General features: G+C 43.0%; 5 non-coding genes across 5 annotated transcripts; 2 read left to right on the top strand and 3 right to left on the bottom strand.

The window, feature by feature from the left end:
- Positions 1-4,209: 4,209 nt before the first annotated feature.
- On the top strand, positions 4,210-4,293 carry Trnal-uaa. The gene has a single exon. It is a non-coding gene; the product is annotated as a tRNA-Leu (tRNA).
- A 6,069-nt stretch (positions 4,294-10,362) lies between these two features.
- Trnaq-cug lies at positions 10,363-10,434 on the bottom strand. Its single transcript has one exon. It is a non-coding gene; the product is annotated as a tRNA-Gln (tRNA).
- Positions 10,435-10,744: 310 nt separating this feature from the next.
- Positions 10,745-10,816, top strand: Trnaa-ugc. The gene has a single exon. It is a non-coding gene; the product is annotated as a tRNA-Ala (tRNA).
- Positions 10,817-11,388: 572 nt separating this feature from the next.
- Positions 11,389-11,468, bottom strand: Trnal-uag. Its single transcript has one exon. It is a non-coding gene; the product is annotated as a tRNA-Leu (tRNA).
- An 8,511-nt stretch (positions 11,469-19,979) lies between these two features.
- Trnaa-ugc lies at positions 19,980-20,051 on the bottom strand. The gene has a single exon. It is a non-coding gene; the product is annotated as a tRNA-Ala (tRNA).
- Between the last annotated feature and the right edge of the window lie 4,548 nt (positions 20,052-24,599).

The following is a 24,599-nucleotide window of genomic DNA, read 5'->3' as shown; positions in this document are numbered from 1 at the left end:
GCCATAAGCAGCCGGTAGGATAATTAACCCTTTGAGGAGTCTGTTGCTTTGACGATTTTAATAATCTTAAAAGACAACGGTTTCTGATTAATACTTTAGCCCACGCGAATGCAATCGACAAATGCTTCTCTATGTCGTGTGCATCATCGCGACGCGACGCGATATACGCTGTTCGGTATTATCGTTTCACGGTCCTTCGTGGTACATTATCATGAGAAACTCACACGCGCTCATTTTATACTCGACGTATCAATCGTTCGATGATACAGCTCACGTGTTGCTTTTCGTTTTATAAAAAAATTACGATATGATTTATTATACTAACTAAATCTTTTCATACAATCAAGATGTAATTCTGAAGCGTGCGCATAGAATTATACAAATATATCGATATTTTTGTAAGTTATAAATTAATATAATTTATAATTCTAAATATCTTGAAGTAGAGTTATAAATTATAAATGATTATAAATTATATTAATTTACATAGCTCTCAATACTTCAAGATTCTTAACAAACATCTTAACAAATAATATAGTTTAGAAATATTTATAGTGAAAATACAAATTGGACTACTGTTCGTACAAAAAACAAAATAAAATTAAAAATTCTGAACAAACCGGCAGCGGCAGATATTGTCTAATTACGTTGATAAATCTCAGCGGTGGGGACTATGATAACAATAGTCGGGGGGGAGGGGAGGGGGAAGGCGTACGTTCAACTTTTGTAGCGTACGATACTTTTACGTAGGTACTCATATGCCACTTTGAAGCATTGACATAAAAGCACTCCCATGCGGCATGACGTAAAAGACGAGCCGCGACATGAAACGACCCTTAGTGGTCGATAACACACGTGAATTATTTTCAAAAGCTAATTTTTGCTGCGCCGGGCTGTATATACGTACTCAAAGTCAAAGGACGTTGTTACACCACCTTTCCGGTTCAGCGATATCAGAGTCAGCTTTTAACAAGCAAAAATGTCAGAGCCTTTTCTACTATGTGTCGCATCTCTAACACGCACTCATATATGTGTGTACATATATATATATATATATATATATATATATATATATACACACACATATAAAAGAGAACAATATACTGGACAAAAATATTAAACACAGTAATTGAAATACAAAAAAAAAAAAGAAATATCTTATTTTTATATAGACAAATAATATTGTTTTATTTATAATTAAATCCATTTACACTTGATTAAACTCAGATGTTAATTATGACACAAATGCAATAGAGAAAAATTCAAATTAAAATTTTTATTGCTCTATCTCGGATACTCGAGGAGTATAATTTAAAGCGTGTCAAGACGGATTGCGTAATAGCGTTGCCTTCATAAAGCATGCAGTGGTCACATAATGTTTATGTATAGTGATAAGGTGAAAACTTCGAGTGAATAAAAATCACACAACGGATGACTGTTCCGTGAGTGCGATAACCCGCCGGGTCGAAGACGATTACACAAATCACAGTCGTCGATAGACACAATCAGCGTTTACAAACAAATTGCTTGACCAATCACGCCCGTACAAAGCCCTTCGTTCACTCGTCGAGCGCGCATTCGCGATTTCTTGTGTTACTTCTCGTCAGTATTATCTACCAATTATACTACATATTTGCAGCCGATTAAATAATATTCATCTCTACGAAGCATGAACTAGTTTATTGTATATGTGCTCTATTTCTGACGTAACTGTCAAGCAGCTAAATACATAAAGTATTTTAAATACGATATTCTTAAGCCTGCTTCAGACGACTTCTAATTCGCATAATTTATAGTTTAAACTTTAGATCAAAATTCTATTGATTATTTCATATATCGCGTAAAAAACAGCATATAAGGTTATAAATAGAATTCTATTTATTTTTCTGACGCAAATTACAGTTTAAAATTTAAAGCAGGCTTTATTTGTTTTATTGCAAACAATGCGAAATGAAACATCAGTGCCGGCTAAAAATAACAGAAATACCTACGGTGGTTATTTATAGCTAACTAATTTGGAGATAAATTGCTCTCGTCACTCTTGGCCCCAAGTCCTCAAAAGAAAGATAAAGTTTGGCATATGGCAGCCTAAATAGAGAAAGTCGAAGCGCGGTTAACAGCTGTGGGGCCTGCATTCTGAGACACACACGTGCTCGCACGAGAAATGTCTGTTTCGTCTATGTAATTATTTTCCCGCTACGGCTCGAACGACGCGGACGTGCTTTTGACAAGTAAACCCACGCCATGACAAATGTACATATCGAAATAATGCAACGGCTATTTCACGCGAGATAAATCGCCGAGTGGAAATCAACGAGTGAAACGCATATAACGTAACGTGTCCCTGAATTGAGACTTTCTCTAATTGCGTTCGTTAATTTTGCATCTTCTGAAAACGTAAAAATCGAACAAGATGTCACGTACGTCACACGAACGACGAGGATGCGTTCTTATTCCTCTCGAAACCCGTAGCTCGCAGGACGCGTCGTTATCGGCGATCATTACGGTTCCCCGTGGTGATCACAATGAGGAAGCTCCCCAAAGCGTGCGTCGGAAGTGGAAGCGAACTCGGAGCGATTTAAATATGAAGTGGTTTTCAAGATCCCGGCACTCTTTCTCTTTCTCTCTCTCCCTTTCTCTCTCGAGGAATCGTCCAAGTGACGGAGAATGATTACGCTAATGACACGGCCGCGGGGCGGCCGGCGTGAGTGGTCGGCGGGGTTGGGGAAGAAGGGGATAAGGGACGCCTTAACAACGGGATAGGTGCAGACTGGTACGACATTCCGCGCGGCACGCGATCCCAACATCAACAACATCGACTGCGCCTCGCGAGGGCCGCGCCGGCAACGGGCGGCAGCGGCGGGGTCCGCGGGGTCCGCGATATGCCCCGGCCACTTTTATCGCGGGGTCTCCCTTTTTTATTACGTCGCCACGGAACATCGCCCGGACGTACGATTTCGCTTTTATTGCGTATACATGCCTACCTCCTGGACGTTCGTGCAGCCCGTCTCGCGCTGACTTATCGTCCCCGCCACGCCCGCACAGGTGCGCCGCGCAAGAGACGAGGAGGGAGAGCAGGGCGGGGGGGGGATCTCCCGTATATGCATCGGCGAGAAACGATGAAGAGCGTGGATGATACGCGTGCAAATCCGCGGTGCACGGTGTTAAGTGTTAAACCGACATGGAAACGGGTCATTGGACTCTCGTGTATGCAAAGGGCGAGGAGGAGCGTTTCAGACGGCGACGGGTATACCGCACGATGACACGCAGATATGATCGTTCACGGAGCTGAGCTATCTCTCTCTCTTACGGACCGTGCGAAGACCGTACATTTAGCACTCCTACGTGAGAAATCAACGAGATTTTCACTCCTCTCCTTATCATCTTCGAATGTCGTAATGTATTCTATTATTTTCTAATGTCGTAATATTGATGAATAAGAAAGAAAAATGCGCAAACGATGACGCTTCGGAAAGAAAGATCGCGCGACACGCGCCGGGAGTCTCTTTCTCGTGAGGCACGGCCGTCTCTCGCAGATTAGTCGATTACGATCAAATTTCACAAGTACCAGCTACTCCCTCCCCCGACTCATCGTTAGTCACACTGTGGAACAAGCGGAGTGAATAATGACGGTATTATTCAAATAGCGCGTCGTGCCTCACAACTTCCGTGATTTTTTTTGCAGAGGCACAAAGACAGAGCGCGGCGCATTAGCGGTCACGGGCAAATTACCGTGTGCTCGCGTGTGCTCGCACACACGGAGAATTCATATGTGCGTTTACCAATGCCGCGCGGCGTTTCCTACTCCGTCGAACTTGTCGGGAGACATTAGGCACAATTTGTAGACGACCGAGCGAGGTAGAAAATAATAGTAATAACCGAATTATGCATAATTCCTGTTTGATTCTGCTAAAAATAATAAAATTAAAAAATGTACCAAATGCTTACCGAAAATATCAATAATTTATATTTGCATTCATTATCATACCACGTGAAATATTCGATACCTGCACGTGACATCCTAATTATAATGAAACGAAGAAATAAAATTAAAATAGTCATTTTAATTATGCTAAATTTAAACAAAATAATGTAAATAATTATGAAATGCTGTTTTATAAATTGTGAAGTGACAGTCACTGTATGATGTAAACATCATCAACGTGTGAGTACGTCATTTACCAACATTTTCACTCGGCACTTATTGAAGCTAGGTTGGCCGAGCGGTCTAAGGCGCCAGACTTAAGATCTGGTTCCCATCTGGGAGCGTGGGTTCGAACCCCACACTTAGCAAATATTTTTTTCTCAGAAGTTATGCATAATTGATAAAACAAGTAACAACGAAAAAATTGCTTGTCTGACTTAATTTTTTAATGGCCATTCAGATTTATCCATATGCGTGATTAAGATTGAAACACGCACTAAACAGCTGTATAAATAATCCATCCTTGTCTTTTCTTCTAAAACATAAAGTATTTATTACTTTCAGATTTATAATTTGTCATTAATTACATCCCGAGCGGGCACATGAACGCGATTCCAAGACATTTCCGCGAGAAGATAAATGACGATGGCTTTCGACGTAATCGGATTCGGAATGACTTCGGTCTGAAGACTGATGGTGGTGATAATCGCGCCGAGTATAAATGACTCGATGAATAGTCGTAGACAATTAGAAAACGACGAGATAAACCGACGCGATCTCGTGCGGTATAAGCAACTCCAAGCGGCTAATCTCACAATAGAGCTAATAGTAATTTCATAAAGATTAAACTATGTAGGTACGTAAACGTAAAAATTTCCAACAGCAACGTAATATCTATATTGTATCTATGTGAAATAAAATTAATTTTTTTTTTAATAAAAAAATTCTAAAGAGAAATTAATTCAAACATATGCAGCATAAAGTCGAGCAAAATTTTAAATGCATGTGAAAATAGGCAAAAACGTTTCATTTCAAGGTCTCACAAAATCCAGCGTTTATCGATCATTTTCAAGCGCTATTTTTTAGACTGTTCGGCGTATCAAAAAGGAAAAGCGGCCGATTAAATGGGATTAGCCAAACGACAGATGACGCGGACCCTTTTCCCAAAAGACCGGGACTTGACACCGTAAAAGTGTCCACCCTATGGCAAAGGGGAATTTGAAAGAGAAAAAGAGAGAGAGAGAGAAAGAGGGAAAGGAACGAGAATCGCGCATTGAGATGCCTGTCACAACAATTTCGCTGAAAAAGCACAACACGCTGACATAATGTCGAGACACCTTGTAATTTCATTCCGCCGCATCTGTTGTCATTCTCACGTTACCCCGCGAACTTCTCGACTTCGTTCGAGAGCGCGACACGAGTGGCGTCTCGTAATGTGAAAAAGAGAACGGGGAGAGAGAAAAAAAAAGGAAAAAGATGAACGCGTATTTCAGGCAACCCTTACGCGCGCGGAGTGCACAATGGAGCCTGCTAGAGAGTCCCCTGCAGTTTAGTACTCGTCGTCAATACCGCGGTCGGATTTCGAGATCCAGGTACCACAAAAGAAAAAGGGAAAGCTAAAAAAACGCGTACCTGATATTCAGAAAACGTTGCTTTCCCCTGTTTTTCTGTATTTCGCTGGATATTTTACGAAATTTATTGTTTTCTTAAATATCTGACGACTCCGACGTTAAGTAAAAATTTACAATCTGTATTTACGCGAATATATATAATTCTTAAAAGTGATACGCATTGAACTTAATATTGAAAAAATATCAACAAATGTTTCATTCAATTAATATTGTTAAACGTTTAATCGTTCCTATTAATCGCTTGCAAAATGCGACACGTCGAATTTTGCTTGCTATATACACTTACTTGTGTATTTCAAACGGTCTTTCTTGTTTATTTTCACTTCACTTTTGATTTTGTACCACTACGTGACTTTAAATTCCTGTCGTGATTCGATTCGAAGGAGAACGAAGCGTGAAAATACAAAATTCGGAGAATTGGGTTCGGAGAAAAATGCTTCTCGACGGCTCGTACCGTCCCTTGCGAAAGGAAAATCGTATTTCTAATGCTCGGGCGTCGCGCGTTTGCCCGGTGTTCCGTGAAATCGCATTACCGGAATAAAGAATATTAAATTATTCGCTGTTCAGTCGGACTATCACCCCGCATCAGCGTCACCTTAAATCGCGGATTAAAAATGTAATTTTCATCGTAAGCCGGACGTTTAGCTCGCTTTCCGTCGCGCATCCAATGGAAAATTGTTTTCGCGTTAATTATTACGGAGGAATTTAGGAAGACCTTTTCACGGGGCTTTGAAATCGAGCCAACGATTTGCGGACATTAGGAGGAATGAGACAAAAATTAATCAAGCGTCTTCACGAAACCATAAATAACGATTGGGAGGCGGCTGGGAGCGGCGCGGCGAGTGTATACGTGCGCTCGGACAATGGATGACAAATTGTGTGAAGGCAAAACAAACGGTGGACTAGATTGAGCCGGCTAGTCGGTTCGGCGGCTTCGCCATTGTCATCAATATAGCTGCGCGGGACATAATCTGGCGATAGCGACGTCGGCCAAGAAAAATGGACTTTTTCGCCAGTGTGTGTTGTCCACTCGGTCCTTTCGCCCGAATTGCCCATTCTACTGCAAATTATATTCCACCCCGGGTTCGTCCGTTGCAATAATCTCGAGCCCAGATCTATCTATCGGTATATCGCGGTAGATTTGTCTTCCCGAGATTTATTCCAACACCGTTCAGCCGTTATCGTTTCTACTTCAGGTAAAAACATGTCTCAAAGTACATATCTATAAATATATCCAAGCAACACACGTCGGCGCGATACTCTATAAATAAAAAGCGAAACGTCACGTAGCTCATTAGGGATGTCGCGATAATAATTCGTATCTATCGCACGATAAACGTATATAAATGTGTATACGCTTAATAAATTTTATTAACTTTCCTGATGTTTACATCCTCGTTCATGACGAGGTAAAGCGCATTCCAGGGTAGCTTGTTGAAAATATCCTGAGGCGAGGCGAGGTAGATCATCGTGTAAGGTTATCAGCGTACCAGACGTAAACAAGGGACGCAGGAGGGTTACAGGGAAAGTCGCTTTGTACCAGGGGGAAGATCGGATCGGAAGGCCGCGCGAGAAAAGGAGCGCAGTAATCTTAGCGTAGCAGGACACCGCCGTGGCGATCGTAAATGTTTAATATCGTGATTAAAGGCGCTGGCGCCTCTCATTATTATTTCAGTCTAGAGGACATTTTGCCTCGGTCGCCTCTCTCTCTCTCTCTTTCTCTTTCTCCCTCCGTGTTGCCCGTCGCCGTCGTCGAGTTTCTTTTCAATTCTCACTTTCCATCGTCGGCTTAAAAATCCTCGCGAAAATTAGCCGGCTAAATATTTAAAGCACCCCACCGTCGTCGTCTCTAGGAAGCGCGCGGGCGACGAAGGAAGAATGAAGAAAAGCCGGAGGATACAAAAAAAAGCCGTCTGTGTGCCGGCAGCATTATTATCCCCGGCATGGAGGCGGGCGCGATCTCTATTTGACGGATTTTCGCTCTGCGGATATCTTCATTCATCGCGCCCCGTCACTTCCCGCTGCACTTCGTGTCATCGAACACCCGCCACGGCTTATTGTTCTAAATATTCTCTCTATGAGTTTCACCCTCGCGTAATTCCTATTCGTCGTGGGGTTGCAGGGAGAGTCGTAAAATTATTTCAGTATAAATTAAAATTGCTACAATTCGGTTGAAGACTGAGAGATTACTCTCCCGAAAATGAGAGATTGTTTGTTTACGAAGCACATAAACTCTTTAAACACTTCTTGTGTGAATTAAACGTTTCATATAAGTCTCTATATGATAATTAATCGACGTTATATCCTTCTCGACATATGTATATGTAATTTCAACGTACGTAAACATCGTAAATTTATATTTTGCAAGCGTGAGTCATGTCTCCGGAAAGGTTTTCCACGGGAAACAGGTTGATTCAATGCTGCCCCAAATGTAAAGTCGCTTCCGTTTGTGAAATAATTCCTGCAAATGTCCGTATCGCTCGACCGATCGCAATAACACTCGAAGACGGCTCTTACGCGGAATCAAAATTCATCCGTGACGTCATAACGCATTCTATATAGCTGGACGGAAAAAGTTGCGGACCAAGTTATTCCTTCGCCGTCGATTGCCCGTAAAACGTTCGTCGAAGGGCTCCGGGGCGCGGCGCCGCTGACAATTGGACATTTAAATTCAGCCGGAAGTTTCGCCGCTTGTAACTACGGAAAGAATCCGCGACTGCACACCATCGGCGGGGGTGCCAGGCACTTTTATGTCGCGTCACGCATTCGGACAGCGCCGAGCACTCTCGCTCGCTCGCGCTCTCTCGCGACGAAAGGATATTCGTAAATAAAATTTTCGGCGAGGGTGACAAAATGGTCATACGCTCCAGTGCTGACCCCAAGCCCGGAGGGGGTCAAAACTCGATATCTATGCGCGGCGAGATTTTTTTTATGTTGTTTTCACATAGTTACGCTCTTCCTCGGGGACAAAATAGATACCCGGGATTGCCGGACAGGATATTATAACGGTTCAGTGACGGAGGGGGGATCCTGGCGGGCTTCTCTCTTATTTTCCCCTTCGGGAGAATACTTCGAATACCGCATGTTTAAGGCGACTCTATTAGATCTCGTCGAATCTCCGTTGTCGCGACATACACATCCGACATTCATACGTTTCGTCCTCGTGCGCGGTATCGCTTTTCTAGAATTCCGCAATTTAGCGACAACGTCACGTTCGGATTCAATTAATTTTCATTTCTTGCAGATAAAGTAGATATTAAAAAAAAATTGTGTTAGCAAGTATTTTTAAAAATGTCTTCCAAATATTTCACGCCAAATAAATATCTACGCGAGTTTTTATTTAATAAATAATTTATAATACTATAACTTTTAATTTATATATTTTTTATTTATTTTATATACTATATAATATACTATTATATAATATATCATTTATTAAATAAAATATATATTGTATAAAGAATATATATTTAATAATATACATCTTCTATAATGTATACAATATACGTATATATACAAGTTCAGAATAAATAAAAAAATTATAGTATTATTTAATGTCTATTCCTCACGATAAACATAAATACTTTTCAAACGGGACAAGCAAAGGAAAATACATCGTATCTGACAAAGCTATACATGTATAACCATCGATAGAGCACATGCAGACTACCACGTACGCTTACGATCAATCAAGGCCGTTATCCACTAGCGTTTCTTGCCTCTCGTACGACTCATCGACGTGCGATTACGCTAGAGAACGAGCGATTCGCGCTACGTTCTGCCTTATTGCGTCGTTTTTTCTCCAGTGATGATTAATTCCCACGTGCACAGCGCTTGTATTTACCCCACGGGTGGAGAGAGAGGGAGAGAGTAAGAGAAAGAGATAGAAAAAGAAAGGGAAAAAAAAGGAAAGCCTGTCGCAGTATATTTCGCACGATTATTCCCGGGTATATTCGATGGAGATAGGCATAATGTATCTCTACCCGTATGATGACGATGGCAATTCAAATGATAGCATCTTTCTCTCGCGTCGACAGGAGAGGAGGGGAGTCCACGCGGCTCGCGGATACACGCGGAACTTTTGCATATGACGAATCGAAGACTATTACCATTCAATCTCTTTGCGCGGCTTCATTTGCATGCCATCGTCTCCCTTGTCACGCTTTACATACGGCCACGGCCGTCGGTTGACGGGTTCTAAATACGCGCGATTTTTTCACCGCGCGGACGGACGAGCCTGCGCATGGTTGGTCGCGCAAAAACCGAGTCGATAAAACGACGATCGACCCAATGTTGACAAGTTGCCGCGAATGTGGCTTTCAATAAAAACTGTAAGCGATATATTATATGTTGTATGTACATGCACTGTGTCGATTCTTTTTATGTGAAATTAAATAATTATTTCTAACAAAAAATAATTACTTAATTTTGACATGCCTGTCAACGTGATAGATAAATTTAAGTCGCATCAGAAGTCGTGATGTAAATGAGGATGTGAATATCATTACACGAAAAAAGTAATGTTCACTTTAAAAATTAATAAAAATCTTTATCTTTCACTCTTTTATACAGAAATTCGTATTAAAGCTCGAGCAAAATAACATATGTGTACAGTAATCTATGCAGTAGCAGGTAGCTAATGATACACACGAGCTTGAGTTAATTATGTATGTAGCCACATGTTTAATATGTAGTATGAAGTTAACATAATTTCATTCCGCGATAGTAAAATTAACGTTTAAGGTCTGCATTAATTTATGTGGCGAAATGCAAGGTGTGAAATGAAGAGCGGAAAATCAAAAGTTAAGGTCCCACCGAGATTTGAACTCGGATCGCTGGATTCAGAGTCCAGAGTGCTAACCATTACACCATGGGACCTTCGAAAATCCTTGTTGACAAGAGAGCTAAAATAGCACTTTGCCCTGGGTCATTTTGTCAGTGTAATTGTATCATATTTAGGCGTATCATATCTCGCGAGATAGCATTCAACCCATTACATTTAAAACGTGCGTATTCGTATCGATCGGCAGTGCAGCACTCGGCGATGTTTGCACAGTAGGCTGCTCGTGTTTAACGTTTAACCGCGTAATTTTTCTTCCAATAAATTTTTTCTACATCAATTGAAATAAAATGACGTTATATAAAACATATTATTACTCACGTGTCAAGTCGGAACTTATCAAAAAACGGGGATGTAGCTCAGTGGTAGAGCGTTCGCTTTGCATGTGAAAGGCCCCGGGTTCGATCCCCGGCATCTCCAACTTTTTTGCTACATTCGATTATGCGTGACTATTCACTTTGTATTTCACAGAAAATAACTCGTTACCTTTTGACTTTCCGCTCTTCATTTCACACTTTACATTTCGCCACATAAATTAATGCAGATCTTAAACGTTAATTTTACTATCGCGGAACAAAATTATGTTAACTTCATACTACATATTAAACACATGGCTACATACGTAATTAACTCAAGCTCGTGTGTATCATTAGCTACTGCATAGATAGCGATCACATTACCGTAAAATTAGCTACATAAATTATTGCAACACTATCCTTGAAATTCCCTTTCGCTATATATTACGTAGTTATAAACAATAACATTGATGTTTAAGACATTGGAGAGAAACTTAAAATGTTAAATAAGTTTTGATAATATTCTACGGACGTATCTTTATATCACGATTATTGATCCAGTTAAATAAATTCCAATGCAAATACAGACTAGTTGTAATAATTAAATTAATTCGTACGTATTATTTCCGAGATCCGCCTAATTTCTAAAATTGTCTCTGATAAAAATCATCAAAAAAACAATTAAAAAAAAAAATTTGACAGCGGTGGGATTCGAACCCACGCCCTTACGGACTGGTGCCTAAAACCAGCGCCTTAGACCGCTCGGCCACGCTGCCTTCGGTAAAAGCCGACCATAACTGCATACAAATGGAAGCCTACCTCACAGTAGACTATTGATTTAAAAACTAGTCGAAGTATGAGTGTAAAAAATTCAAAATCAATATAAAAACAGTGTACATTTATTTGAATGTATATAATAAATTACATATCTCGCTAATAAATATATTGACTTTACTCCTTTTTTTTTAACAATAACTATATCCAAACGTTTACGCCATAGTTAAACTCATGATACTTTATATTAAAAATATTTTTCTACTTTTGAAAAATATGCACCTAGTGGAAAAGTGTATTCTACTTTCTACTCTTTTATTTTCTATTTTCTATTTTTTACTCATTCATTCACGAGGAAACATTTTGTACTTGTACTTCGATATACTGAATGCCCTTTGTGTAATAGTATTAAGCGAAATACCACATTTAATATAAATATAAACATCCCGCAGATGCAATAGTCATGTATCTCCAGCATATTGTCTCGCATTCTCCCAGCACGTGCTAACGTTCTGGCCTTGATTACGTCACACGTTACAAGCATGTCTCACGTCGCGTCGCCGCGCCGTGCAGCTTTATTCTCGTAATCTCGGCATCGTACGTATAATCGCACTTAGCTATAAGATCTCATTCCGTTACGTGTATTCTCGCGTGATAACGATGAATTAAGTAGCAACTAATCAATTGTCTTTATAATTGTTGCAATTTAAGTAAACACTTCGTTGAATAAAACATTAGTTTCATAACACAACACGGAAAACCTATGAATATGAATTTTTGTCACAAAAGAAATTAAAACACAAATTTTATCATCGCGATAGCGCGAATTTTAAGATCAAATCGCGGCATTGCTGCAATAGTGTCATACCTCGAAAAATGACAATTTTGAGTTATTCATTGGAAAAGATGGATTTTGGCGTGTACTTTTATCTGGTGATGAATAACTCAAAATTGTCAATTTTCGAGATATGACACTATTGCAGCAATGCCGCGAAATTATTTTCAAATTAGATTAAATAAAATCAGAGAAAGAGAAGATAAAATAGAAAGTGGCGAGCGTTAAACAAAAAATCGTTCTCAAACGAGACAAAATGAACGAATAAATTGGCCACCTCGCGCGCAACTGCGCAACCGTTGCAGTAGCGAACGTCATTATGGCGTCGCAAATCTCCTCTTTTATTTTCCCTTCCCTTCCCGGTAGCGCCGGGTATACCCTAGGCGATAAGATCTCAATATAAAAATTCATGCTCATAACGTGACTCCGCCGCGGTGGCTTCTTATATTTTTTTTTTCTTCCTTTCCTTATCGCGTCCCCGAGGGATCGCGGCATAAAGCTGACGCTCGAGAGCCGAAACGAAGCGCTTCGGTTATGTCGAAACGGCTGCAGACAGATCGATAAATTTGCGTGAATACTCGTATAGCGTAGATAAGCCGGCGTGATAAACCGAAATCGGTCTTGAAAGTCCCAAGTCTCTCTCTCTCCCCCACTCCCTCTTTATCCCCCGCCCTCGTTACCGTCGCGAAGAGATACGATGTCGCCGGAAAATAGAGAGAGATAAATTCGTCTCTCCCGTACATCACACTCTGATACTTTATAACCGACACGCGGAATCTCCTTTCTTTCCATTGCGACTTGTGAGAGCGATTAATTATACGTCGCGCAGCAAAATGCCATGTTCTACAAAATTTCTAATCCTAATATAATAAAGATGATAATTCTTCTAATCTAATAAAGATGATATATTGGATTGATTCAAAAATCACCGAAACGGAATTCGCTGCCCCGCGAACTCGGGAATGCCTCGGAAAATAAGAATTCCCTATACACGATAGTAAAAAGGTTCTAATTTTCTGATATCAATTACTTTCATCGCGCCACTTTCGCCGATAGTGAAGATCGGTATAGATTTATCGTGCGTAGCTCGCGATAAAATGAGATTTAACGCGCGTTTTCCTTTCGCATCATTTCCATTTTCTCTTCACATCACACGACCGATCCCATTATTGTTTTATGGGAGCCATTCGATAGAGCTCATAATATCCATAAGCGGGGCACCTGCATTTCCTAATAATCTCCATTACTCTCTCTCTCCCTACTGCGAGTTGCATGATTCGCCGAAAATAAAATAGATTTATCATCCTCAATTGGCTCCCAGGCCAGTTTATTCGTAAGGATCGATGGCGCCTCCCCTCCCGTGCCTCCCTCGCCCCTCTCCTCCCTCCACCCCTCTCCACACAACGATGCATGCTCACGAGGGATTTTCTCTATATGATATGCAACATGCGAGACGTAATTCAGAGGGTGCGAGTCATCGGGATCATCCTCCGTTCCGACTACGCACGGGCGGACGATGTATGATCGATCATTCGCGACGACAGCCACGAGTATCGGACCAAAGTGGCGGCGTGATTCTGCTAAACGCGATGCTAAACAGGTACTCTTCTCCGCCATCAGGTCGTCGACGTGTATCGTAACGCGCCGTAATACACGCCAACGATATTATAAGCAGCTCGCTCGAGAGACGACGGCTTTTCATCGTTCAACGCGAAAAAGTCTTCGTTCTTTTGTTGAAGCGCACACAGTGCACCGCCGATATCCGCCGTTAATTGGTTAAATGGCTACAATTACACGATCAACAGGTAGCTGTTTCGATTTTCAACTTTCCTTTCCCTTTTCTGCGAAAGGGCCAGCGCGAAAGCCTCGCTACCGTATATAACGCCACGTTACGTTTCTACGTAAAAATGAGAGGTCTGAACTAACGCGGTTGAAAAGCATCGTACATAAACATTAGACCTTGCATTTAAAATTTTTTTTAAAGTTAAAAAAAAAAGAATGCCAACGCAGTATTTAAACGTCGCGAATAAACTTGTACCGCCAGGTAAGTTTAAAGGGTAAACTTATTTATAAGTAATTCGCATGTGAATGTATGCGCGTCGTTTGGCAAGGGTTATATAATTTTTTAGAATTTTTTAAAAAGCTGATAACTTTCCGTTTCCAGCTGGCTGAGAATTTAGAGATGCGAAATATATAAAATCGTCGCATTAAAATCCCTGAAATACTTTTGTTCGCCGTTCACATTTTCATTTGCCTTTATGGTTATCTATCATGCCCAATGTTTCGCGCAAACCGGAGATAATGACACTTCGGTCAACAGCGATCCTCGAAGCGCCTCGTTAACGAAACGTCGCAATTTTCGCGAGGCCGTGCGCGCCACTAGCTGGCACAATGTGCCATTAACGAAATGCCCGATGAATATATATCGGCTATCGATCATTATGAGGCCGCGGCTCGCGCGGATATTCCAGTAATGGTCTATCGCAGCAATAATCGTCAACATGCGCAATAATCATGTCGTTTAATGACAATTGATGCGAGCCCAGGAAATGCGCTCGCTTTAATATCCGCGCGCCTATGTTTACCCCGTTATAGCCACGCGTGCACGGGCACTCACGCACGTTAATACACGCGTATATGCATAGCGAGCGCGCGCGCGCGCGCGAGGAGAGATAGCGGATAGATCCTAGGGGCGGTACTATTGTTAATATCGGATGCGCCATTACGCGCGATCAGTCAATATTTTCTCGTAACTGACCTACGATTCGGGATGCGCTCGAGTGCATACAGACCCACCACCGTATAGCGACCGGCAAGTTGCGCCGCAATTGCACGCACACCGCCGATCCGGCACGCATGGGATGCGGGGGCCATTACTATTAGAAACGACGCTACGTATAGCAGCCGATACGTTTTGTAATCGCATTACGATCGAAATAGCTCCGATACGACGCTGCGTATCAATGCGAATCATGGCGTGCAAACGTTTCATAGTTTACTTTTACTTTTTACAGCTGCGGAAACAATATTAGCATATAATGTCGTCGAAATTTCGATCAATCAATATTTTATTATTAGTCGATATATTATTGCGCTCTCTAAAATAGTACATTATAAGAGTAATTACATCAATTACCACGTCAGGAGGCGTCTCATTTCGAAAACGCCGATTTTGCAACTTCATTACTTTTCCACGTGCGGGATTACACTTGCGCAACGGGGGAAATAATCGACGATCGTTTCGCCATTGTTTTGCGCCCACGAGTGACGGATTAATCCGTTCCTGCCCGGCATATAATCCGCCTCCTTGCGTAACTGCACAATGGCCGTACTTAACGGCGAGAGATCCTCGGCCCTATCTGGCCGAAACCCGATGTACGAGCCCATCGTGCCACGCGGCGGCGAGCCGTTTTCACGTAACTGACCCGCGGCGGTTCCGGATGCGCTGCGGCTTGGGTTAACCTCCTCCCTCTCCCCTCCCCCCTCCCCCCGCGCGAGTGCCGTGTGCACGTATATACACACGGGGTCACGCAGTTCCGGTAACAGCAAGCCCGCTGACTCCGGGTCGCGTATAACGGCGGCGTGGCGCGCGCGGCCCGTACGTGGCGCGTTACACAGCCACAAATATTTGTGCCAGGCGAATCGAATTACATCGCCTCTGTTTACGTTCGTCGCTTTTGGCGTACCGGCTCTCGGTAATTAAAGTGCGCATACTAAAATATGCGCGACGATAGGTCGCTTCCTCGCTTGCTTCTGCAAGGGGAGGAGGGAGGGGGAGGGGGGAGGGGGGAGGGAAAGGGGATTCATTTTTAATGGGGGATCTCGCGCGAAATATCGCGATGAATAATTCCTCTCTCCTCGCGCGCGGAAATACCAAGTTTTCGGTGCGTCTCCCATCCCCCGTCGAAGTTTACGCGCGGTTAACGAACGCGCGTTTTGCACATAGTAGGTAGTCGCTGATGCAGCGTTTCATCGCGGACGGAAGTTTAATTAAAAACGGCTATGACTACGTTCGCCCCGCGAAAGCTTTTCGTACACGCGGCAACGAGTTTCATTTGCCAAGAAATATTTGCACGTACATTCACCGCGAGCGCTGCGCGCGGACGTATGATAATAAACCACCGTGTGTCCCGCCGTGAAAGATTAATAAAAAAATGTTCAACAACGTATCGTCTAAAAGGAATAAATTAACGCGAATTATTCGTAAGCAGAGTGGATATATTTTACGCTTCAAGCAAATTTTGTTTGCATACAGAAAGTATATATACATTCAAATTGGATGCGTGTACATTCTTCTATATAGTCGAACGAAACGAGTATAGTTCCAAGGTATGGAAATATTAATGGCAGCTTTTCAGCACGTCGTCAAATTATCCTAGGTCGGCAACCAAGCCCTTATATAGCGTCGCTCGCGCGGTTATGAGAGTCGCAGGCTTAATTAAAAACAATTTCATTACGAATGGAGCTATTCGCGGAATCCGAGGCCTCTCTCTCTCGTATTTCGCGGCTCGTTCGCCATATACGGACGCGCATATTTCCACGCGTGATATATTTTCGGCGCACCCCGAGACAGCGTACCGGAAAACTACTCGATTACCGGGTTGGATTATCGATCGATTTTTGCCGAGCAATTTGTATACGTGTGCGCGCGCGACCCTCGTTCCCGAAGCGTCCGAAAAGCCCGAGAGTACCCCACGCGAAATAGGATATTTTCCAGTAGAATCGCGAGCTCGGGGGCTCCGTGTGGAGAGCTCTCTCGCATCGAGGTAGCCCCCGCGACGCCGGTAATTGAGGGTAATTTCGCAAGGCCAATTTGCGCGGAAATTCAAAACCGAAAAATTTGTCCACGCGAAAGCCGTCGGACTAGCTAGCTGTAGGCCCACCCCGAGTGTGCTGATACTCTTCCTCTGTCTCCGTCTCCCTCCCCCGCCCCGTCCTTCGCCTCCCTGCGATCTCCGACCATCTCCCCTGAAACCGGCGTTCACCTGCATCATTGGGCAAACCTCGTTTTCTCCTGTAATTTCATTTTCGCGTAGGGCCCCGGCGATCGCATGACTCGATTTTTCCACAATTTCACAGAGGGGAATTTCAATTAAATTACTCACCCCCTCCCCCTCCGCACGCCGCCGCGGTATCACTCCTCCGCGCGTACGGTTGCGTATACGAGTGGCGAGAGAGCCGAACGGCGAGGCGAACGGAGAAGAGAGGGAGGAAAAAAAATAACGCGTTTCCCCGAGAGCGCGGCATGGATACAACCGGTGACGGAGTTTTCGTCATTTGCCCGCTAATGGCGGGCGTCCTTTCGCCATTATCTCGGGCGCGAGATTGCCGATGATTAATCAGTCGTGGCAGTCTCATTTTTAGGCACGCGACAGCGATTACCTCCCCCCCCCCTTCTACCCCCCGAAAGCGAGAGACGCGCCCCGCGCTCCCGATTGCCTCCTTTTTTTTTAATTCGCTCGCCGGCGAATTTCGACCCCGGCAATGACGCGCGTTGAAATTGCTTTTTTGATTGTCCGCTCCGGAAGTTAAATTCAATCAAATCATTCTCAGTTACGGCACTTGTCCATCGCGCCGATATTATAGAGTGCATATGCGCGCGATGCGATGTAAAACAACGGCGTTTAAATCGAACACGCGTGCGAGAGTGTTGAAACTAACATTGTTAGTTTTTAATTATCTTTTTATCCCCTATGCTTTTTACGTATCGCTGATTAGTGCAGACAAAACGAAACCTTCGACACTAATTTTTTGATTCAATAGTAAATCATAAATCCGATTCGATGCATAGCTAGAAAATAAGCAGCATTGCCAGCAATTTGTGTCGCAATTTTCATTTTGAACATGTAATATTTTGATTCACATTTTTATCATTCCCTTATAAATGTGAATTTGTTAATGAAACAAATAAAAAATGGATCAAAGAGTATAATGTGTTTATACGGAAAACGTAGTACGTGCATACGTGCACACACGCGGAATCGATGGTAATACGCAACTACGCAACATCACGTACATCACAATCGCACGGCGTAGTTTACCTGCAGCAGCGGTGGTGATGCAATGAGCTCCCAGTGGCGAGTTGACTCCGTGGGAATCCCCGAGAGAATCGATGTATGACGTAATGCTGTAGGAATGGCACCCGGTCTCCCTCTGCCTCTCGTCGCGGAGCCGCGATCAACCCCTTGACTTGGCCACCAGCTCGCCGCGACGTCGTCGTATACGGCGACAATGAACGCGCTCGCCCGCCCGCCCGACGTCAATTTCCTTCCCTTGGTGCATCAGCAATAAATGCATCAGCGATAAACGTGTCCTACGGGTTAGAAGTGCATGGCTTATGCGCTCGCGACGAGTGGTGCGGGACGGCCGCCCGGATGCAGTCTCCGGCATCCCTGCAATGCCGTGAGTGGATTATGAACGCGAATGCGATCTCGAAACCGCGTTATTCCGCTGCAGTCAACGCGATCCCGCAGTCATATGCATCTCTTCCCCCCTTTTTTTTTCCTCTCTTCGTGATGCATCTCCCTCACCGTTCACCGGGGCTCGGACGCGCGGTCGGGAAGGCGAGCAGCCTGCCTGCAAGCCCCATCGGGGCGAGTTACGCACGCTCAATCGGCGACCGAACTCACCCCCCCCCCCTCTCTCTCTCTCTCCGCTCGCTCGCTCCTTCTCTTTTATTCTAGGTACTCTTTTTACTCGCGTCACGGCCTCGATATTCCGGCTATTTCTCTTCCGCCCTCCTCCTCCTCCTCTTCCTCCTCCTTCACCTCCTTCTCTCTCCTCTTGCCTCGTTTTCGAACGAGACAAAAGGCTTTTCATCGCGGTACACCGAACCGCTCGAGTTATTAAATCCGCCGCTCGCGGCATTTAGCTCCATTCACGTATAGGTATTCGTGAAAATAAACGCCGTCCATTGCCGCACCAAGTCTCGCTCGTTACTCATTTGCGTTTGTCTTACGGTACGGTACTCGCTGTAATATATCCGATACTTTTAACGTTTCCTACATTCGCGCGACGCCACGTGTGTGCTCTTTTTTTTTTCTACGTGGAAAACGTAGAAACGCACGTTCCAATTTGCTCAAGGCGCGCGTTCTTGCGCTCCGCTACGCGCGCAAAAAAAAAAAAACCGGAAAGCCTCGGTTGCGAACGGACTGGCATTGTGGGGAAATTAAACGCCGAAACCTTAACAAACTCTCCGCGAAACTTGGCGATTTTCCGGCTTCGCGAAACGTAAAACAGCCGGACGATGGATAGATATAACGGACCTCGGTTGTACGGTTTCTTAAAAAAAAGATTTGATTGACCACAGGCTACGGGAATACTGGAAGAGAATTTATTCCGTCTTCCATACACACGGTTATTCATCATGCAGCACAATGATATTTTATGTGTCCACGCACATGTGTTCGAAGCTCGATTGAAAATAACTTTTTTATATTTTAATTTAAAATCGACAGAGAGAAAAAAAGAAAATTCAGATGCTTATTCTTACATCACATGTATGTATATAATATTATAAAAAGAGAGAAGCAAAGTGTCACTTATATATTCTTTTATATTCTCGACTTTGCTCAACTTAAAGTGCTAAATAGGAAAGATGGCATACAATAAATCGAAAATGCAAAAATAGCTTATCGTTTATAAATTAAATATTTAAAAAAATGAAAAAGCAAAAGATTGGAGATGCCGGGGATCGAACCCGGGACCTTTCACATGCAAAGCGAACGCTCTACCACTGAGCTACATCCCCGATTTACTGATACCATGTTTCTTGATAAAGATAAGTTGCTGATGTATTATACCTATATATCTTACATAAATTTAACTTTAAAAAGACATTTTATTTAAATATTCATATAATTAAGCATCTGCCTCAAGGTCAATCTTTTCGATACATTTATATGTAGATGTATATACGTATATTATATATATACATATATATAAACGCGTTTTTGTGTGCTTCTATTTGCATTTTACTGTAGCAGATTCGACCAAATAAAATATTTCCGTGATAAATATTAAAAATATCATAAATGACAATAAATTAGAAATAGTTTGCAATACATGGCAAACGCGACTGAATTGTGCGACGTGTGACGGCGAAGAAGTTGTCCGTGCCGATCGTGCGGTCATCATGCATCCGTACGGTAGGCGTGCTTATATACGTGCTGGAGAATTACAAGGGTGGCTAAAAGTCGTGCCCCCCCGTCGCGTGACTTATGTACCGTCGCAGTCTAATGAAGATCTATCGTTCGTCGCACTTTTATCCTCGAAGCGCGCGCGTCGTCGTCGTCGTCGTCGTCGTCGTCGTCGTCGTCGTCGCCGTCCGCCCGCACACACTCGCGTCTCTTCCGTTCCGTTCAGCGACTTCAGACGCGCGATAATGCCCCCGTCGTGTTTTCCTTGTCCCGTTTAATTTGCATTTCTAAACCTCGCGAATCAGCACGGCGCGAATTGAATGATGATGACGTGATAGACGCGGCACCGATAAATGGAGCGAAGGGGAATAACTCGAGAGAAAGTAATCTTCGATCGACGAGCGCGCGCATATATATGCTTAATATACGAACGTTATAATGATAATGTAATCAGATTTTATGCAATGAGAATTGTTGACATCACGTTGAGGGTGTACATAATCCGAGCTTACATTTAAGCACGATCTCGAGATGGTCATTTCATCGTACTTACAATTTAGATTCTAGAATCTGAAAATCAAGATTTAAGACGATCTTAAATGTAAAATTGGACTATGAAAACTACTCTATAAGATTTACTCTCTTTGTTATATTTGACATCAAATATTTTTTCCAAGAAAAGCCGAGCATTTATATTAATAAGAGATAATGAGTTAATTTAAAGAATGCCGTTCTAGGAATAAATTATTTTAAGATAAACTGCGGTAATAAATCAAGATGATAAGATGCATCGATAAAAAAAAACAGTAATTAATTAATATTTTATATTAATTACGCGCAGTACCTGTCATATTATCGTTTTATTTTAAAATATATTTAATTTAATTACCTGCCAGCTGATTTCAATTAGGCGAGAATTACTGGTTGGCGTGAGCAGTCGCGTATTAAAGTATTTTTCAGTGTTTCGCTATCGTTAAGATAACGAAGAGTTATTTTACTGCAGGTTCCGCTTCCCGCGGAAGCGTCTTAAAAATTTCTGGAAATTCGTGCATTCGCTCGTGAATGCTAACTGCAGGACGCGTAATGAAGCGCGCGAATAAATTCTGGTGTTGCAAACATTATCGCGGCTCCAACGGTTTCTAACTGACGTAGAAACGCGTGTCTTGAAGGCGCTATTGTTCGAGCAATTGCAACGCATGACATATAGTTTGATATATGAGAGAGTGTGGGTATATAGGTATATGCTTGACAGAGTGAGGGCGACGAAATGATTCTATCGCTTGTCGGCTATCGACCATTCATGCGGCATATGCTACGATTCATAAACGTGCTGATATATTCTTAATTACTTTGTGGGCATGTTGTGAAAGCGAGTCTCCGGTAACCCGAGACCGCGCTCCGAGCAAGCTTTACATGTCGTAACTTACATTATGCCGCATTACACACTCAAACGCGATCGTGTCTCATTAATCTGTGTATATACAAATAGCATGTATTATTCTTAACTCTACAAATATTCTTTGTAAAAAAAAACGATAATAATAAAAACAATATAGGCTGTCTAAATTTTTGTATATCCGTACAATCCAGCCATATACATGATAGAAATGAATATTATATAAATATCGTCAATGTCAGAGATAACTATAACGTTTTGATCTAATTTGAAATATTTGTAAATGTATACGGATATGGATGTTCATTGCCGTTTTCGCAAGTATCGCGTTACGCGCGTCTTATTGGGCACGTTACGATCCTATATGTCAAGATTTAATTCCCTTTCCCTATTTGCAGCGTGCAAGTCAATATTTTACGATAACTTAGTAACTTGCAATTTGATACTAGCTTTTAAATATTTTTGTGCGTTTGAAAACTTGATAAACCGTAACTTGATACTGGGCGTAACGTGATATTTTGGAGGCAGATGAATAAGAACGAGTATTCTTATCGTATATAAATCCGAGAATCTCCCTCTCTGTAAATCCAAAGGCAAACAGTAACATGAGAATGATAGCGCGGAGTTTTAAAACAATGTGTTCCAGACGTATCTTAAAAGCACACGGTCAAATTCGAGACTTCGATACCGCTACCGCGTCGATAGATGCGGCCGTTCCTTCCACCAAAATAATTTATGATGGCACGATAGCGTTTTCAGCATTCATCTTTCATCAGAAAATATGAATAACGGGGACTCTTAACATCTAGACAAAACGACATAAATAAGTCACGCTGTTATTTAGCTGAGCTTTCACGCAACACGTCGAGGATTCAAAAGCGGACTCGCGAGCGCGAAATATTCTCCCTTTGAATTTTAAAACACTGGATCACTTCCAAGCGTCTTACGCCGCCAATATTTCACCGCGCCTCTTAAAGGCTAAACCCTTTGTGCACGGGAGTTCTAAGAAGGCATATTTTACTGCAGCGTATTACGCCCATCACGTAGGCATGAAGTAATAACCGCCCCCGAACATCACTCTTTCTCTCTCTCCCTCTCTCTCTCTCTCTCCAGAACTGACTGCTAATCCTTAATTTTCCGGGACACTGCCCCCTGGAAACGGCTTACCGGTAGCTCTTTCGCATCCTTTGAGACTAACAATTAGCGATGTTAATCCTCGAAGCCTAAAAGAGGCGCCTACAGGCATACGTCCTATTATACTTTAACAGTCGGAGAATACCCGGTACCCGTAAACATTCTTTCGCTACCTTCCAGCGACGCAGGCGGCTACGGCAACCAAGATCCGGTATACTCCGGCGAGTAACAAGCGCGGCGCGAGCGAGAGGCCGTCCTCTGCAATTAACCGACGTAATTACCAGAAAACGGCCGTGGGCCCTGAAGAGCGACCGTGCCCCCTTCTAAAGACACGGCCTGCATATTTTATTCTTAGAATCCTTAAGTCGCCCGAGATGAATGAAAGAAATAATCCCGCGATAACGTTCCGCCCGTCCCTCCTCCCCCCCCCCCGTGTCCTTCCACTCCTCCCGCCGTCGCGGGAGAAGAGATTGCTGTTTACACGAAAGTAACCCGCGGTGGCCCACCGGGAAAGGCCCTTTGTGTGCGATTCTTCAGGAAAAGTTCTCGGTAAATACGGTCCGGCGCAGCAAGTTTCCAACCGTATCAGCGGAGCGCTTCTTTACATTCGGGAGATAAAGCGCGCGGTCCGTAGGCTTTCGGATAACGTGCAGCCCCGGGAGTTCCACGAATTTTATAGGTTTCTCGTAATATACCTGATCAAAGCGAGAGCGATTTTTGTTAGGATAGCAAATATGAGCATTTCTATATATGTAGGAAAATGTTTACTGCGGTTCAGCGCGGTTACGTTTGCGCAGTTCAATCTTGCTATTGCGATGATGAATTATTTCATTATATAACGTAAGTATTTTTCGGATTAATTGCGCATTTTAGCCTCTGCCTGTCAATTTTTTCTTTTTTGTACATTTTTTTATCCTGTAATTTTAAAATTATCACAAAATTTTTTGAGAGCGAGATTTTTTCCTATATTCTCGTATAAAAAATTTTATAACACGCGAGCTCGATACTCTAGGCATAAACTTAGATATATATCCTACTTACCGCTTTCTCTCTAGCAATATTCAAAGTGGCACGTATCTCGTGTTCGATCGTCACGCCTATCGAAGGGTACGATCGCTGATCGTCACGAAAATGCAAGAGCGAGATTCCTCGTGAGGCGTATACATAAAGCAAAGGCAGCGTGGAAATTCAGTAACGATCGGCCGCGAGAGTGCGAACCCGCGGGGATAAGGATCGTCGTCTGGACGCGCATAAAATCGTGACACATCCAATCTCGCGATTCGTCGCGCCGTATGCAAAGGGCCGTTCTCACATTTTACGATTTGACGTCGAGAGTCGATATAAACCGCGAGAAGCCGCGCGCGGCCGAAGATAAAGACCGCCCGCCGCGACCGTGGGCTTCTCGCCGGCGACATTTCGTCGCAATTACGTATCGGTTATCGACTCCTTATCGGCGACGCTAAGTCAACTTGACGTTAATCCGTTTGTCAATACGCCGCCCGAGTAATCTAGCGAGGCCAAGCGGCTCGGGCGTGAATAATCATTCGCTGACAATCGACAGCATGCCGAAGTCTGTTGTGTTGTGTGTGTGTGTGTGTATGTATGCGCGAAACGCGCATACGAACGCGTA

Source organism: Wasmannia auropunctata, unplaced genomic scaffold (assembly GCF_000956235.1).
Source record: "Wasmannia auropunctata unplaced genomic scaffold, wasmannia.A_1.0 LD336050.1, whole genome shotgun sequence".
NCBI lineage: Eukaryota > Metazoa > Arthropoda > Insecta > Hymenoptera > Formicidae > Wasmannia > Wasmannia auropunctata.
Note: the sequence above shows the minus strand (reverse complement) of the source record. Positions and strands in the feature narration are given on the sequence as shown.